Source organism: Heterocephalus glaber, unplaced genomic scaffold (assembly GCF_053883595.1).
Source record: "Heterocephalus glaber isolate CG9 unplaced genomic scaffold, H.glaber_assembly_v1.0 deba00001737, whole genome shotgun sequence".
Classification (NCBI taxonomy): domain Eukaryota; kingdom Metazoa; phylum Chordata; class Mammalia; order Rodentia; family Bathyergidae; genus Heterocephalus; species Heterocephalus glaber.
The window spans coordinates 6,399,872-6,416,391 of NW_028258445.1; the positions used below are offsets into that span (position 1 = coordinate 6,399,872).

At 34.0% G+C, this 16,520-nt stretch overlaps 1 protein-coding gene across 6 annotated transcripts in view; it reads right to left on the bottom strand.

Annotated features, from left to right (window-relative positions):
- The window catches only part of Fstl5 (follistatin like 5), a 742,188-nt gene that overhangs the window by 597,594 nt on the left and 128,074 nt on the right, over positions 1–16,520 (bottom strand). The window lies entirely within an intron of this gene.

Sequence of the window (16,520 nt, forward strand, 5' to 3'; positions counted from 1 at the left end):
GCCAGAAAGAACTTATTGGGATGATGGATATTCTCAGTACTGTGTCCGTTTCTGAAGATGAAAAGCAAGTATGAAAAGACATGCACCAGGCTCTCATGACAATCAAAAATGAAACTACAACTGAACTTACCTACCAAATCCCTTCACTGTACAGTACTATTTTATTACTGCTCTATTATATACACTCTGATTTTAAATATTGTTTACAACTTTTATAAAATGGAAATTAACATGTAAATTTAAAAGAAAATCACTGCTCATTATGAAAGGTATACAATGATTTTTATAGTTGAAATTCATGTGCGGACATCAGAAAGTTCCTTGTTTTTCATCAAGAACATGTGCATTCAAGTTTTTAAGAAAAAGACTTGCATGACCGCTGAGAAGCTGAGCTGCGCGCGCTGCCGTTGGGGCCCACCCCCCCACCTTGGGCCTCGGAGCGAGGGCCAGAGCATTTCGGGTCCCTACAGCACCCCAGCATCCCCCTTCACCGCCCCCCCCCACCGCCCCTGGCTTCCTGGCTGCGCCAGTCGGTACCTGGATCCACACTGCAGAGGCACAGGGGGCCATAAAGGCCATTGTCCTGAACTGCAGAAGTGAACAACAGAGAGAGGGCCTCTCTCAGGCTCCTCAATGAAAACTGAAGCCCACTGGAAAAGTGAAGAGAATCTCTGCAATAAAGGCACACCAGACCACCATACTTGGTAAGTTGGAGGGATCAGCACCTCGCATCGGAATCTGGACTATTTCAGGGGAAAGGCAGCTGGAACCTGCAGTAGAACCTCACAGACTTCAACCCTGCAGGAGAACAGGGAACTCAACTTGGGCCTTGCAGCCAGAAATCTGCCTGAATCTCACGAGTCTGTGACTGGTTTGCTGAGGCTTGACTTATAACTGCACACTGCTGCCCACGTTGTCTATTGTGACAGCAGAGACATACTTGAAGGACGCCTTTCATTTTGTTTTTTATTTTCAAAATTATTTTTTTCTCTTTTTAATTTTTATTTTATTTTTCTACTCTTTTCAAATTTTTTTCTTTCTTTCTTTTCTCTCTCTCTCTCTCTCACTGTTCCACATTGTTCTTCATCTCCCTTTTTGCTACTGTTCTTGCCCTAATTCAGATTTCTTCTTTTTCTTTTCCTCTCCCTTTTTCCTTCTCTCAATTTTCATTAGTTTTAAAGGAAAGTGAATACACTTTCTAGCTTCCCTATTGCTGTTAGGTTGTTCTGTTCTTGTCTTTGTTCTTTCATTCTGTTTTTCCCCCTTCTTTTCAACAGCTTCCTAGAGTTTGCGTGATCTTCCTGTGTCCTCTGGGCTCACTTCTAACCTTTCCCTATCCTACCTATCTATCCCTCCCTCTCCAACTCCTTCTAAATCCCCATCCTGAAGGGTAAAGTTGCTATATTGAAGAGTTTATTCACTATAAACACATTTTGGGCTGGTCTTCAATTTTGATTTAATTCACACAATTAAAGGTGATAGATTAATAACTACCACAAATTGTTATTTTCTAAGCTGTTCTTGATGCTATTGTTGTTGCTGATTATATCACTTAGACTAAGGTGTTGTGATTGATAATCAGTTGTCCTTCCTGGTATAATGAAAATGAGATTGCCTCAGAGTCATTAGAAACACAAAACCTAAAGACCAGCTATATTTGGAAGACACCTCTGAGAAGCAATCATTCTGAAAGGGTTCTAAATACAACCAACAAAGATACTTACAATAAGCAATATCAAAGTATCAACCCAGGAATGTACCAACAATAAAAATAGAAATGAGAAGACATTTAAGCAAGGCATAAACCCAGCCTTCCAGCTCACCAAATGCAAATTCTGGGGGAAACAAGGTGGATAAGTCTGATAATCAACCACTTGGAGTGATAGCACAGGAAGTAACAAAACAGATGAATGGGCATCTAGAAAAATTAAAACAGAAATAATTTCCCAGATAACTACAGAGATGGTGAGCAGAATGAAAGACATGATTAGAAACTCTAGAACAGAAACAGACTTTAAAAATAGATGAGTTCAGGACCATGATGGAAGCCATGAATATCCAGCACAGGAAAGAAATAAAATCCATGAAACAGATTCAAAGAGATATCCAGGAGATTAAAAACTCTATTGAAAATATTCACAGCAGACTCAGCCAATGTGAAAACAGAATATCAGATATAAAAGACAGGATGGCAGTCAGTGACCATGAAAAGAGAGATTCCTTAAAAATAGTAAGAGACCATGGAAATCAATCAAACAGCTCCTACATGATGCAAAGAAGAATAATATAAGACTGATAGGAGTCCACGAAAAAGGAGGAGAAAGTACAAATGACATTTTAAAAAAACATTCACAGAATTAATGACAGAAAACTTCCCAAACAGAGCAAAAGAATTTGACATACAGATAAGTGAGGCATATAGGACCCAAACTAGCCATGATCAAAAACAAACTACACCTAGACACATAATAATCAAGATCCTGGAAACCCAACAGAAGAACAAAATACTACAGGCAGTTAGAGAAAAGGAACAAATCACATACAAAGGAAACCCTATCAAAATCACAGCAGACTTTTCAACACAAACCCTCAAGTCAAGGAGAGCTTGGAATGAGGTACTTCAAGCCCTGAAAGAAAACAAAGTCCAACCTAGAATGATGTATCCTGCAAAACTATCTTTTAAAATTGATGGGGAAATAAGATACTTCCATAACAAACAACACCTGAGAAACTTCATGAATACCAAACCAGCACTCGAAACAATTCTAAACACTATCCTAGAAAAAGACAATGAAGGTCACAACTCCATGAGGCCCAACAGAGCAAATCTATCAGGCAAGGCAAGAAATTAAAGTGAGAAGGGGGAAAATTACAAAGAGACAACAGTAGGAAAACAATATGACAATGATTAAGTCAATACATATCAGTTATAACCATCAATGGTAATGGCCTGAATTCACCAATCAAAAGAAATAGACTGGCATAATGGATTAAGAAGCAAAATCCAACAATATTCTGTATACAAGAAAAGCACCTAGTTCAAAAAGAAACTCATAGACTGAAAGTAAAAGGATGGAAAACAGTTCTCCATGCCACAGGAACCCAGAAAAAAGCAGGGGCAGCAATCTTATTTGCAGACAAAGTAGATTTCAAACCAAAACTACTTGAGAGAGACAAAGATGGTCACTACATCCTTGTGAAGGGAACAATCCAAAGGAATAGATGACAATCCTAAATATATATGCACCAAATAAAAATGCCCCCAGCTATACAAAACAGATATTAATGGACATGAAAAACCAAATAAGCACTAATACAACTGTAGTGAGGGACCTCAACACCCCACTATCACAAAGAGACAGATCATCTAGACAAAAAATTAACAATAAAATAATAGAACTGAACCAAGCTTTTGAACAAACATACTTAACAGAAGTCTACAGAGTGTTCCACCCCACAAAATCAAAATACACATTCTTTTCAGCTGCACATGGGTCATTCTCCAAAACAGACCACATACTAGCTCATAGAACATGTTTAAGTAAATGCAAAGAAACTGAAGTTATCCTCTGTATATTATCAGACCATAGTGTAATTAAACTGTAGATCAACAGCATAAGAAACTGCAAGAACCTCACAAACACAAGGAAATTGAATAACACTCCTGAAAAACCAATGGGTCACAGAGGATATTAAAGGAGAAATTAGACAGGTTTTATAATTAAATGATAATGCCACTACAACATTCAGAAATCTATGGGACACAATGAAAGCAGTTCTACCATGGAAATTCATAGCAGTCAATGCCCACACTAGGAAAACAGTGAACTCAAATAAATAGACTAATGCTGAAACTTAAGCTCCTAGAAAAAGAAGAGCAGGAAAAACCCAAACCTCATACAAGAGAGGAAATTATAAAGATCAGAGCAGAAGTCCATGCACTGGAGACAAAGAGAATGATACCAAAAAATCAATGAAGTAAAGAGTTGGTTTTTCAAAAGAATAAAGAAAATCGATAAATCTTTAGCCAACCTTATCAAAAAAAGGAAAGAAAAGGCTCAAATCCATGCAATGAGAAATGAAAAAGATGAACTCACAACAGATCCAGCAGAAATCCAGAGGATCATCAATACCTACTTCAAGAACCTGTACTCTAATAAAATGGAAAACACAGAAGAAATGGACAGATTTCTAGACACATACGAATTACCAAAGTTGAACAAAGAATATGTAAAAATTCTAAACACCCCAATTACAATCAGTGAAACTGAAAACATAATTAAAAATTTACCAACAAAGAAAATCCCAGGTCCTGATGGCTTCACTGTTGAATTCTACAAAACATTTAAAGAGGACCTGCAGCCATTACTATTCAAACTCTTCAAAGAAATTGAAAGGGAAGCAATACTCCCAAATTCATTCCTGGAAGCCAGGGTTACTTTGATTCCAAAAGCAGAGAAAGACCCAACCAAAAAAGAGAACTACAGGTCAATCTCCCTAATGAACATAGATGCAAAAATCCTCAATAAGATATTGACAAACAGAATACAGAGGGTCATCAAGAAGATCATACACCCTGACCAAGTTGGATTTATCCTAGGAATGCAAGGATGTTTCAACATAGATAAATCAATAAATTTAATACACTATATTAACAGAGTCAAGGACAAAAACCATATATGATCATCTCAATAGATGCAGGAAAAGCATTTGACAAAATTCATCACCCATTCATGAAAAAACTCTGTAGAAAATTGGAACAGATGGTCTTTATCTCAACCTGATAAAGGCTTCTATGAAAAACCAACAGCCAGTATCACACTAAATGGTCAAAAACTGAAAATCTTCACATTAACATGAGGAACAAGACAAGGATGTCCACTATCACCATTCCTGTTCAAAATGGTTCTGGAAACATTAGCCACAGAAATTAGACAAGAGAAATAAATAAAAGGAATAAAGACAGGAAAGGAATAAATTAAACTGTCAGTATTTGCTGATGATATGAGACTTTACATAGAAGATCCAAAAAACTCCACGAAAAGACTTCTAAATTTAATTGACAGATTCAGTAGAGTAGCTGGATACAAGGTCAACACAAAAAACAATAGCCTTCTTGAACACAAATAACAAACGCATCGAGAGAGAAATTAGGGAAACAATTCCTTTTACAATAGCATCCAAAAAAATGAAATATCTAGGAATCAATCTAACAAAGGAAGCAAAAGACCTCTGCACTGAGAACTACAGCACTCTGGAAAAAGAGATCGAAGAGGATATGAGAAAATGGAAAGACATCCCTTGCTCCTGGGTAGGAAGAACCAATATAGTGAAAATGGCCATACTTCCAAAACTGCTATATAGATTTAATGCAATGCCAACTGAAATTCCAATAATATATTTCACAGAACTAGAGAAAACAATCCAAAAATTCATTTGGAATCAGAAGAGACCTAGAATAGCAAAAGCAATTCTAGGCAATAGAGACATGGCTGGGGGTATCACAATCCCCAAGTTGAAGCTATACTACAAAGCTACTGTGACAAAAACAGCATGGTACTGGCAAAGAAACAGACCTGAAGATCAGTGGAATCGATTAGAAGATACAGAAACAACTCTAGACATACTCAGTTACCTCATCTTTGACAAAGGAGCCAACCACCCTCACTGGAGGAAAGATAGCCTATTTAATAAATAGTGTTGAAAAAACCTGATTTCAATCTGCCAAAGATTAAAACTAGACCCATATCTATCAACATGCACTAATCTAAGATTGAAGTGGATTAAAGATCTATATATGAAAACAGAAACACTAAACTTGCTGGAAGGTAAGTTAGGTAGAACTCTTGAAGGCATTGGTATAGGAAAAGACTATATGAACAAAACCTCAGTAGCACAGGAACTAGCACAAAGAATCAACAACTGAGATCTCATCTTATTAAAAAGCTCCTGCACTGCAAGAGAAACCACCAACAAAGCTAAGAGACAACCTACAATGTGGGAAAAAACTTTTACCAGCTGTTCCTCAGACAAAGGTCTACTATCTAGAATATAAAAAGAACTTTTAAAAATCAGACCCCCCCAAGGGCGCACAGGTAATGGGGGGAAAAAAAGAATCAAGATGCATCATGTACAGATACAAACACCCAATGATAAATGTAAACAAATTGTATACCTAAAATGTACCAATAAAAGAACTTAGAAGAAAAAAATATATAAAGACCCAATTCAAAAATGGGCATCTGAATGAAGAGAGATTTCTCAGACAAAGAAGTAAAAGCAGCAAATAAACATAGGAAAAAATGTTCAACATCACTGGTCATTCGAGAGATGCAGATGAAAACAACACTGAGATTTCACTGACCCCAGAAAGAATGGCTGCTATCAAGAAATCAACCAATAACAAATGCTGGCGGGGTTGTGGGGAGAAAGGAAGCCTTCTCCATTGTTGGTGGTGCAGACTGGGGCAACCACTGTGGAAATCAGTATGGAGATACCTCAAGGAACTAGGACTAGAGGTCCCATTTGACCCAGCTATTTCCCTGCTGGGTATCTTTCCAAAAGAATTAAAAGCATCATATCACAGTGATATATGTGCACCCATGTTTATAATGGCACAGTGTGTAATAGCTAAAGTTTGGAAGCAGCCCAAGTGCCCATTAGCTGGAAACTGGATAAAGAAGATGTGGCTTTTTTATAAAATGGAGTACTACTCATCCATAAAGAACTACCAACTAGAGACATTTATAGCTGAATGGATGCATATTGAGGACATACTCAAGTGAAGTAAATAGGACACACATACATAAATACTGAATAGTTTCTCTGGTGTGAGAAACTGAAAGTGTAAATAAGGATTAAAATGATTAAAATGAATAATTGATAATATGAAATAGGAAGACAAGGTCCAAAGTAGTAGGGGAAGTAGGAGGGGAAGGGGAAAGAAAAGAAAGGAAAGGAAAAATTATGAGAAAAGGAAAAAATGGAAACAAAGTGTTTGGAAATAAGGCAGGGTGAAGGGGGTGAAGGGCGCACAGGTAATGGGGAAAAAATAAGAACCAAGATCCATCATGTACAGGTGCAAGCACCCAAAGATAAATGTAAATGTACTGTATACCTAAATTGTACCAATAAAAGAATTTAAGGGGAAAAAAAGAATGAAGTTTGAGACATGGACAACATTAGAAATAATAATGGTGATTAAAACACTTATTCTTACTATATAGCAGGCAACTTTAAGGTATTTAGATATCTTTTCTCATTTGCGCTGCCCAAACTGAGGATGTAGTTTCCTCCATTTGGTCCCACATCTGGAGGTACACATAGGTGGTTAGGGTGCTGACTTGGCACATGCAGCATCATTTTCAAGCAAATGTAATTTCAATTTCATGAAATTGGAGCTAAAAACATGAGATAAATGGCCATTTAGAATGTAAGATTTCCCCCTCTGGGGCCTTTCTAAAGTAAGCAGAGGAATATTTGACATGTTTTAAGTCTTCTTTTGGCAGGTAGGTAGAAACAGCACCATAAAATCCTAACTAATTTCACTGAGGTCAGGGAAGCCAAGGGCATTGTTCATGATAATGTCTCTTTCCTTTGAAAAACTGCAGTCTACTTTAAGGACTAAAATATAGTCGAGACCAAACGAAAAGAAAAACAAAGAGTAAGTTACATGGGTGGCACTGGGTGCCACAGATGAAGAACAATTTTGATGGACAAAATCTCACCTGAATTCTTCACCAATCAGTAGAATTTTCTTCTCCTTATGGAAAATGTGAACTTACTTCACAAACACATTTAATATCACGATATAAATACTTTTCTAGAGCTTCTATGGTTTTCAAGTAATGAAAAGCACCAAGAAAATGGATACAAAATGAAACTAATAAACGATAACCATGACTAAGGCAAAAGTGTAATAGCTATTTATGGTAATATTACAAAACCAAATGATCTATACTCTTAGTGTTAGTGTCCAAAGTAAAATTTGGTATTTGAAAATCAAAGCAGTTTTCTGACGTTGAAACTATGGATGTCTGTCCATCTATTGATATCTAGAGATATATTCTATAGGTAGGTAGGCAGATAGATAGATAGATGATAGGTGATGATAGATAGATAGGATTCGCAGTAGGGCAGGCACTTGGAACAGTGCACGTTGAAGTTTTGGAAACTAGATGTTGACATGATACTTGAAGAGCTCTAGGAAAAAAGCTGCACATGAAATACTTGGTAAAACTTTAGTAATCTACAAAAGGAGGATAAAAAGCGCTAGTGAGTAGGTATGATAAAAACGAAAAAATTTCTGGCAAGATCAAAAACTTCCCTAACTGGTTTAGGTAACAATAGGATATGGTTGGAAAACACGCTGAAAGGTTTTGAGATTTATTATTGTCTCCACATTTAATGAACTCCATCCCTTACAGGTGCTCTTTCCATGGGTGATGTAACACATGCATTTCTAACAGAAACCACAAAGCTGCTGGCAGCAGGATAATTTCAGTGAAATCCAGTTTCCCAGCTGAAGACAGCTGGCCAGTTACACAGACTTGCTAATTTATTACCTCACAAACCTAGAATTGTCTAAATGATCATTTTAGAATAAGATTAATGAATATATTTAAGATATTTTAGCAATATGAAATTAGAAAAGGCAGAAAACTATGAAAATATCAAGCATTAAAGATAGAACAGGGTAAACTTTTCAGAATAAAGGAGCTCATGTAAGAGTTGTATCAAGTGGGAGATCTGGGAGGATCTTTAGTGCCTAAGGATCTCAAATCAGTCATCTCTTCTGTTGAACAAAGCAGGTTAAGGGAGCAGCGACCGAGGACTGTAGCTGCTCTTCCCAGCTCAACCACACTGTGCACACTAGAATTCACACAGAGGGATTCCGGTGATGAAATATAAACTGAGGGGATTAAAGATGTTTAAGGAGACACAAAGAATTATGAAGTCATGCACAAAATAGGAAACATTTTTATCCAAATGACTAAAATAGCTACCAAAAAACCTGAAATATTATGGATCAAACAGGCCAGAGAACTGGAAGGCAAATCTGACTAAAATGTAGAAAAACATCAAGAGTAAACGATGGATGATACTTTAAGCAGACAAAAGCAAGACTGATAATTATTAATGGAGATGATATTTTTGAACTATTAGCCATAGATGTGTGTATCCATGTGTGATGAAATTTTCAAAAATACAATTGGAAAAAAACTGCAAAACATAAAAATTATTTTAATTTACAATACACAAAGGGCAGGAAGAATATAAGAAAATACAACCAACTCTACATTGTCAAGAGACTCTGAAACTCAAATATGAAAATTTCTAGACAAAGAGTAAAGACAGCTTACATTATTTAAATGAATTTTATTAAACTTTCTTTCAAGCAATAAGAAAGGAACCCAGAACACTGTGATGAGTCTTCAAAGTTCTATGATAAGTTAACTGTAAATACATAAAATTTTCCTTGTTTAACCTATTATTTTTATTTATTTATTTTTATTATCTTAGCTTATTAGTACATGTGTACAGTACTTTATGTTGAAATTCCCGTGTGGAGTCAGTACACGGACATAACACATCTTTATTCCTTATGTCATCACCTTTCCGTTCCCCCCCTCCCCCTCTACCCATCCCTTAATCCTTTTGTATTTTTGCACATTTTTGTGGGACACAACGTTTGCATTCCTTTAGTGGAGCTGGTACATGTACATGACACATTCCAGTTCTGCTTTTTTGTCCCTTCCCTCTGTCTCTCCTCCCTCCTTAAACTTCTTCCCCTTGTAGAACCATCTCTCTCCCTACTTCCTATGATCCTCTACTTTGCTCTTTATTTTTACTCTGGGTTTCTTATATAAGAGAAACCATATGATACTTAAGCTTGTGTGTCTGATTTATTTCACTTAAATTTTGTGCATCTTTTGTGATGGTATTTTCTCATACTGGGCAGGACTCACTGATTAACATAAAGCTCTGAAAATCAAAACAAATTGGGTTGGTTCATGAAATTCTGCATTCAAGAAGCTTATCAGTGTTACATAATTAACATTCATATATACAATAGAGATTGACAAGCACAACAAAGTTAAAACATAACAGATAACCATGAAAGGTTTCATATAAAAATTAAATACCATTGCTTTGAAGTATTCATGAAATATTCATTAAAATACTCTGTATTATGGACCTAAATAATTATATTAAAGAACAATTGTCATATAGAATATAGTATGTCAACACAATATAATTACTTTAGAAATTAATGGTAACTTTAAACAATTTAGGACATTTTCTAAACTCATTTCTAACTAACTCATCAATAAGAGGAAAATTTTTATGATGAAAATTGTTGAAAAACAGAACTAAAATAATACTGACAATATTACATATCAAAACCTTTGAGGTAAACTAAAACATCAAAATTCTAAATTTATACACCTGATTATATATACTGAGACAAGAGGACAGGCTTATAATTACTGAACCTAGAATTTAATAAAGAAAATTAAAGAAACAAAAACAAACTAATCTCCCCAAAAATAGATGTAGAAAATAATAATCAAATCAGAAGTTCGTAAAACAGAAAACAAATTACAATACAAAAAATAAGCGTATTCAAGATACAACTTTGTATAAAGGAATTGTATTATAGATAAATTTTGAGCACAGTTGACTAAGAAATAAAAAACAAAGACATGGATGATAGATATAAATGAAATAGATGACCCAAATATATTAGATATGATTTTATATTAATACAAAAATATCATGAACAATAATTTGCAAGAAAATTTTAACATTCAGATAAAAATGATGTGTATTAGAGAGAAAATAATATCAAATCTGACCTTAGAAGATAAATTATATAATTATTTTTTAAATTTTACTTAAAAAGCCAATACATACTTAATGTTGTCCCAGAAAAGTTGATGGAATTTAATCAAACATTAAAAAATAATTAATTATTGACTTAGGTAAACATTTATAGCTTAATACAACAAGATAACAAGAAGGCCTCCTATAATATTTGATGAATAGAGTATCTAGTATAAATATATTAATAGGTCAATATAAAAAATCATAGATCAACTTTATAGATAAAAAATGATAAGATATTTAGCAATACCAACTCATTGATGCATACATTTGTTTTTACACATATATACATATCTACATCAACCATATACAAGTTGATTTTATTCAGAGTGAGTATATTTTAGAAATTTTAATAATACCTTTCAAGAGGTAAAAGAAATTGATTGTACTAATATATGCAAGGTAATATACATAAGGAAACATCAGCAAACTATAAAAATATGAGTAACTCATTAGCAAACTGGGAAGACTCTGTCTAGAATATTTGAAAACTAAAGAACTGAATCTTGGAGGTGAATGCTGGATCCATTCTTCTTAAAACTAAAATTCCGGATGATACAATCCCTACTTCTCTTAATCATTTTACTAACAGTTCCAAATATTACAAAAAGAAAAGGAAATAAATGATGCAATGAGAGCCAAAAATGAATAGCACCAAGTCTATGCTTGTCAATATACAAGGAAATACAATTATAATATTCAATTAAAATGGAAATGTAAGGAAAGGTAAAAACTATAAAAGGCTTAATTATCCTTGCAGAGAACAAAGAATAGACTTTCCACTAACCCTTCTCTTTGGAACATTTACTTTAGCAAGCTGGTACATTCTCTGTTTCTTTGCAATGTATATAAATCTTTATGAAAGCTGAATAAGCCAGCTGTAAGACCCAGGACTGTCTCTCTGAGGGACCGGGAAGTATCCCCTTGAAATGTAACCAGAAGAGCAGGGAATGTCCCTGTACTAGGCGTCCCTGGGGAGAGTACAGACCTGATTTAGCTTGAAGTTACAGAATTACTTCCAAGTTATGAGACCACCTCTTGACACTTAGATAGGAGAAATTATAATTCATTTATTTTTTTATCAAGCCAACTAGTTAACACAGGTAGTCAACACAATTATCAACTGAGCTGTGAATAAACTCTGTGGAAAATGATGCTGCCTTTTTACTTGCAAACCACAGTAGTTATTTTTTACATTAATAACATGTATGGCTGTATCATATTGGCTATAAAAAAGGATGGAATTTCTTTGCAAATTTTAGTGAATTGTCTGTGCTTTATATCAAATTGTGTTTACAGTTATTCAGTAGGACTGCTCTTTTGCTCTTTTCCTTTTTCTCATGCTTTCTCTGCTGTGAGAGTTTTAAAACTTCTGTTTTCTAACAATGATAATAAGAAATAAGATAATTGAAAGGGGAATTTAATCAATATATAAAAATAAGTACATTCTTATATACAAAGAATATATAAGTATAAAAATAATACCATTAAATGTCACTATAATATAGGAAAACAAATGTATCAAATTATTTTATTGCCATCATGGAGATATTATTGATGGAAAACATGGTAATCTACAATGCAAAACATTTAGGGATACACAGAGATATATGTGTAGTACAAATATATACAAACACATACATATACACACATATATACAGTCACTTGATGAGAAATCATAGCATGTCAATATTATAGGCATCTTAATTGTCCTCAAATATATTTCAATCAAGATGTTGAATTTTTAAAATTGAAAAATTTGAATATGTAATAATTAAGAGTTGATAAGAAATTTTGAGGAAAATATTTCATCAAGTGTCAAGACTTCTTATAGTTTTCATGATGAAGGATAGACAGGGATTGACAATTAGGTAAATTAAACAAAACAGAGATAGAGGCAATAGGAAGGCCATATGCATGTTATAGATGTGGCTCCACATATTTGTGAAGAAAAAGACAACTATATAGTAGTTGAATAATGCCTGGCCTTCCAGGTAACCATATGCATTAAGAATAGAAGAGAATTCAGTAGCAATTACATTTAATTTAAAGACCAAAATGTAAATGATGAAACATTTTAACTTTTAAAAGATAATGTAAGCTCTATATGATCTAATGGTAAGAAATATTTTAATAAACAAATACTAAAATAAAAACAGAATTATTGATAGTTACTAAATTTTAAAATATGTGTACTTCCTCATCAATAATTTACAAAAGCAGACATGCAATAGGAGAAGACATTTATAAAGCATTAGTACCCAGAGTATCTAAAACACTAAAGAAAAATCAACAAAATACCCAAAGGTAACTCTACAAGCATTTTGTGTATGAATAGGACAAACAAAGACATGAGAATCAGTGGTGACAATTTTCACCAAAGGGTGAGTGATATTGTTGGAGAAAGCCAGTAACCTACTTTTAGAATTATTTGTGGATATCAATTACATTTGAAATTATGCATATCCTATTAGATAGCAAGTCCACTTTTTTCAGTATGCATCTTCAAATTATCAGCATTTGGAAATATATATATATATGAGTGGTCCTAGCAGAACTGTTTGCAGTAACAAAAATGTGGTACAAACTGTCCTTGATATGACCATAGTAGCGTATTTTTAACTGTGATATTAATTATACAGAAAATAAATTAAAGCTACCGGACTAAATGTCGATAAATAAAATAGGTTATAATTATACAACATTTCATAACGTGCAAAATCATTGTTCATTTTTTATTAACATACACACATTAAACGGACAAAGAATGGAATGGGAGTGCTTAGCCCAAAATTCAAGAAAATCTTTTCATTTGAATAAGTAGAGAAGAAAGTATTATAGTTGGAGAGATACAGAAGAACTAAATATTACTGTCAAAGTGTTCTTACTTTTCTGTTGGAGTCACAATTGTTTCTGTTTTATTCTGTCTGAAACATTTTCTAAAAATAAATCAAAGAAAAAGGAAGTGTACGGAAATGACAACTTCCAATTTGTAACCTAACAAAGGAAAAGATCTACAAGCGCTTAACTGCAAACATGCTGTTAGTTTAACTGTCGCAGAGAAGGCTCTGCTGGTGGTGGAGACTGACGCGCGTGTCTTCACAGAGGACTGCGAAGTGCGGTCTGGACTGGTGCTTCACACCAACAGCCCGTGCAGCAGGGCGCACAGGGCCATGGGGCTGGGACAGCCAGCTGGAGTGTGTGGCCCATCTGCCCGATCAGCACCACAGCCAAAATGAGGTGGCAAACAGCTTCTATTTTTAGCCAATCTTTCAATTCTAGGAGCCTCATTTACTAAGTCAGAGCACAAGATTTCCTTCTACTTATTCCTTTTTAACCGAGGTTTGTCTCAATAATAGAAGGCTACTATTCTGATAAATTCTCTATATCCTATGCCACTGTATTAGAAAAAGAGCTAAAATTTATTTTTTTCAAAACCTATCTAGGGATAATTTAGCAATCATTCATACAATTATCAACTATTTTAATGGGTTTATGGACTAATTTTTCCAGTATTTGTTTTCAACTTATGCATAATGTAAAACTGCTTTGACTACTTTGCTTTAAAAGACAATCAAATGTACCCATTAATTTATTAAGCATTCCTACATTTGCTCTTTTAAAAAGCACTTATTTCCCTAAGAATTCAATGCACTTTTTAATTTTAAAAATACAATTCTGAGAAGGATTGGCCAATGGCAAGGCGGTATGCTACAGATTCGTTCTAAAGAACAGCATGATATGTTAGGAAAACCTTTCAGTATCTATTAATTGCACATTTGTGTGGATACTGAATTGATTCTAATTTTAGTTATAACAGAGAGGGTCATGAGGTTGCAAGGAGGTAATGGGATACTTGAAGATGAGAATGATGGTAGGTGTGGGAATGATGTTCTTTGTCATCTGTAATAAGGAAAGAAGGTCATTTTCCAAGACAGAGGTATAGAAGAAGGAATCACAATGTATATGGAAGTTTCATTGCATCTCTGGTCTTGTAGCAAAGCAGGGTATCAAAGAAAAGGGAAACACATAAGACTCTGTTGTCAGTTTTCTAAAAGTGAGATAAACCAAATTAACTTTACACCTCCAATTTATTATCTATTCAATTAGAATCTTTTTATGTTGACCTACAACTAATAAAGAGAGGATATAGTACTTGCTTTGGGTCAAAGAACAGAAGCAAAAGAAAGTGAGCCATATTTACATTATTCACAAAATAAGGAGAAAAAGACAGTGAGTCTAAATATTTTCAAATATTTAATTCATTATTATATCCAAAATAATGGCATAATGTATTAGAAATGCAAATTTAATAATTTGTTACTTTTTAAACAGATGTGCTTAAATTGATTTTAAATTTAAGAAAAAGTGTTTCAAAACAAATGAAGGAACTCTTACATAAATAAGTTAGAAATCACAAATTTAAAATGATTAACAGAGTACTAAATGTATATCCTTTAAATACCAGTACAATGTTAGAAAATTTAAAAAGTATCAGAAGAACTCTGACAGAAAAGAATTTTATATTTAAAACCAAATAGGTGTTCAGTGGCCAATTTTTTTTGGTGCCACAGAAGTAAAAGAGAAAAAAATGTCCTCAGCAGTGATATACTAATTTCTTATTTTTAATTAATATCAAATTTTTTTTCAAAACTGAAAAACTAGCCATTGTGCATCATGAACAGTAGTGTACACACATTCCTACAGACGGGTCCTATGGTTATGTTAAAGCATTCAAAAATGTCTAAATTATTTCAGAGTCAAATAAAAATTAAGACATGATAGCATAATATAGTTTAAGACACATAAGTTATACCACATTATTGGAAATTGAGAAGAAAATTTAAATGAAAATAATAAAATTTTATTTATCGAGTACTGTATTATCAATATTTTCAAGAAGAATTTGAAACACGCATTCTGTTTCAGAACACTGTAATATCATATAGGTCTGCCAAGTGAGTGCATGGATAACCACAAAGGTCAGGAAAAGTCGAGAGTCACAGCAGAATACAATGCTAACAATAGTCTGTAAATAACACAAGCTATAACCATGACAAATGAGAAACCTTTGTGCCTGTAAGTACAAGAAAGATGTGGTCAGGTCCCACTCACGGTTTAAGTGGGTATGGAGAAAGGTGGGTTGCAAAGAAGGTCAAGGCTAAGAGATCAGAAGCTAATCACAGATGTCTGACTTTGGAGAAAGGTCAGATGTGGACAGTATCTTTCAGAATTTCTCAAATTTTACTGTGCTAAATATTCACTAGGGAATTCATTAAACTGCAAATTTCCCTGGAATCTATGAGAAAATAGGTGAGCTGATTCAATATACTTCTTCTAAAATACCTTTAAAATATATTCTCCATGGGAGTCATTTCTTTTATTTCTCTCAAAATTAGAAGTATGGAAGAAAAACATATCACAATTGAAAGTTCCAGTTAGTTGTCTTGTATTTACTTGGGATTAAATTGATCTTGTGTTTTCAGTTATACTACTGTTCTTATCCCTAAACTGTTTTTTTCTATAACCTGACACAATCACTCACTTTCTTAGAAACTAGAGTTGAGATATTCTGTTGCAAAACTGTATAAGTAATAGTGGCCTTAGATTTATACTCACATCAGTGGATCAAT